Below are 3,606 nucleotides of genomic sequence, written 5' to 3' on the forward strand. Positions count from 1 at the left end.
GCTCTCTTTATCTGATGAACTTGCCTGGCAGAAACCTTCCTCATTATGCCTTTATCAGCACGAACACGACTGTGCTCAGATTCAGCCACAAATCTCTTAACAGTAAGATGATCACGCTTAAATTTTCAAGAAATATTTAATGTTTTCATCCCTTGACCAAGGCATTGCACTATTTGATGCTTTTCGGCAGCAGAGAGATCCTTTTTCTTTCCCATGTTACTTGAAAACTGTGGCCTGCTTAATAATGTGGAACATCATTTTTAAGTAGTTTTCCTTTAATTAGAATCACCTGGAAAACTAATTATCACATGTGTTTAAGATTGATTTCAGTGATCCATTGAGCCCTGAGACACAATGCCATTCATGAGTTTATTTGAAAAACAAAACAATTAAATTGCTTTGACACTTAAATCCAATTTGCATAATAACTTGGAACACAGTGTATATACTGTATATTTTTTATTTAAGTGGGAAAAAGAATTTGAAAGTTTGTAAGGAAAAAAATTGCTTATGTCACCAGTAATATTTTCATTTTTTGTGATTTGGGGTTGGGTGGAGGGCTTATTTTTCGCACCCTGTGCTGATTTTAACGATGCCATTTGATCACCTCTTAATGATGCCACTTGATCACCTCTTATTGAATTTTATTGAAATGTTGTGGGGCCTAAAAAACGTAATTCTAGCATTTGTTTTATGTTACGCCTTTACCCAATCAAATTAATTTACTTTATATTTTGATATATCGGACATTTCTGAACACAGCGACACCAAATATGTGTATTTTTTGTAATTGTCTTATTTTTAATTGGGCAAAAGGAGGGTGATTTTGTGTTTTTATTTTTTTCATATTTTTCGAAAACTTTTTTTTTCCCTTTTACTGAATTTGATACTCCCCTTAGGGGACTTGAAGCTGTGATAGTCTGATCACCTGTACTGTACACAGCCGTGCATCAGCACGGCTATGTAAAGAGAAAATCATGATCTCAAATGAACAGAGGCCACAGGCTGGCTTTCATAGGAGTATCGAAATGACAGGCATGGGGGTCTTCAGCAGACTACCGACAACTGTCATGACAGCCCATCAACACCCCTTGATCACAAGAAAGACGTACTGATGAGAGCGTGAACCGAATTGTGTCCCTGTTGGCTCTTGTTAAATGCCACTGTCAGAGATTGTAAATTGACAATAAAAGGACAAAAATTTGGTATCTGACTCCCAGAATGGCGCTTTATATGCTTTACGTGTGCAGCACATGAAAGGCATAACACTTAAAATGTAAAAAATAAAAAAAAACAACAGCAAAATTGCTTTTTTTCTTTCTTTTTCACTCAATGCAAAGATAGGTATTAAGGTAAAATGTTTCCAAAAAATGTGCCACTGTGACCATTACAACTCATCCCACAAAATTAAGCCTTCTGTGTCGATTAATAATCATAATATGGTTTCTGGAATGTGTCGATGATTAAAGATATTTGCATAGTAGGTCCAAATTAGGCCTGATCATTAAGGGGTTAAGTAGCTTTATATAGCAGAATTTTTTTAGTGGTGTGCAACCAAAAGATAATTGACTGCCGAATGTTAGGGTAACTAGTGGTTATGTATTAATATATTAATACCTCCTTACACTTGACTAACTTTTCATTGGTTTGACACCTAAAAGTTGGGGTCATGCTATTCTCTTGCCCTTCTCTTCCTCTTCAGCATTGTCTGTATTGTCACTTCCTTGGGATTCTCAGACAATCTAGGAAAATAATGTGTGGGTAATCCACAAGTCAGTGCTGTGAGACTGTACAGTAAATGAAATCCAAACAATGTGGAAGAAGCCTATAATTGCTTTTCTACAAGAACTAAAGTAGCAGTGGTCCTAAAGTAAACAGCAGGAGCAGCTGTGGATAGGGGCAAGCTTGGCCCATTACGGACATTAGCCTCTCTGATGGCGATAGTGATAGTGTCTTGTGAGAGCCTTGATCTTTCAAGTTCTGGGAGAGCGCTGTGTCTGAGCGCATCACTGTCATTGAGGTCTCCATGGATCACCTCAGAAGGAAGTTTTATGTGCAGGATTAAACCCAATTAGGATTACTGCACAGATTATCCAAACAAACAAAAACTGTTTATATTATGAATTACAATTGTTAAATCGGTGACCAAGTAAATATACAGTGGGTACGGAAAGTATTCAGACCCCTTTAAATTTTTCACTCTTTGTTTCATTTCAGCCATTTGGTAAATTCAAAAAAGTTCATTTTTTCACATTAATGTACACTCTGCACCCTATTTTGACTGAAAAAACAGAAATAGAAATTTTTGCAGATTTAATAAAAAAGAAAAACTGAAATATCACATGGTCATAAGTATTCAGACCCTTTGCTCAGACACTCATATTTAAGTCACATGCTGTCCATTTCTTTGTGATCCTCCTTCATTGTAGTCCAGCTGTGTTTAATTAAACTGATAGGACTTGATTTGGAAAGGCACACACCTGTCTATATAAGACCTGTACAGCTCACAGTGCATGTCAGACCAAATGAAAATCATGAGGTCAAAGCAACTGGCCAAGGAGCTCAAGGTTACTAAGAGCACATTGGCCTCCATAATCCTCAAATGGAAGAAGTTTGGGACCACCAGAAGTCTTCCTAGACATGGTCGTCCAGACAAATTGAGCAATCGTGGCAGAAGAGCCTTGGTGAGACAGGTAAAGAAGAACCCCAAGATTACTGTGGCTGAGCTCCAGATAGGAGAAAGTTCCACAAAGTCAACTATCACTGCAGCCCTCCACCAGTCGGGCCTTAAGGCAGAGTGACCCGACGGAAGCTTCTCCTCAGTGCAAGACATATGAAAGCCCTTATAGAGTTTGCTAAAAAAACACACGAAAGACTCCCAGACTATGAGAAATAAGATTCTCTGGTCTGATGATATGAAGATAAAACTTTTTGGTGATGATATAATCCCAACAGTGAAACATGGTGATGGCAGCATCATGCTATGGGGGTGTTTTTCAGCTACAGGGACAGGACGACTGGTTGACATTGAAGGAAACATGAATGCTCCAAGTAAAGAGATATCCTGGATGAAAACCTCTTCCAGAGTGCTCTGGACTTGAGACTTGGCTGAAGGTTCACCTTCCAACATAACAATAACCCTAATCACACAGCTAAAATAACAATGCAGTGGCTTCAGAACAACTCTGTGACCATACTGACCCAGCCAGGGCCCTGACCTAAACCCAATTGAGCATCTCTGGAGAGACCTGAAAATGGCTGTCTACCAACGTTCACCATTGATCCTGACAGAACTGGAGATGATCTGCAAGGAAGAATGGCAGAAGATCCCCAGAGGATCCCCAAATCCAGGTGTGAAAAACTTGTGGCTTCATTCCCAAGAAGACTCATGGCTGTACTGGCTCAAAAGGGTGCTTCTACTCAATACTGAGCAACGAGTCTGAATACTTATGACCATGTGATATTTCAGTTTTTCTTTAATAAATTTGCAAAAATTACTAAATTTTCTGTATTTTTTCAGTCACGATGGGGTGCAGAGTGTACATTAATGAGAAAAAAATGAACTTTTTTGAATTTACCAAATGGCTGCAATGAAGCAAAGAGTGA

Source organism: Ranitomeya variabilis, chromosome 2 (assembly GCF_051348905.1).
Source record: "Ranitomeya variabilis isolate aRanVar5 chromosome 2, aRanVar5.hap1, whole genome shotgun sequence".
In the NCBI taxonomy this organism is placed as follows: Eukaryota; Metazoa; Chordata; class Amphibia; order Anura; family Dendrobatidae; genus Ranitomeya; species Ranitomeya variabilis.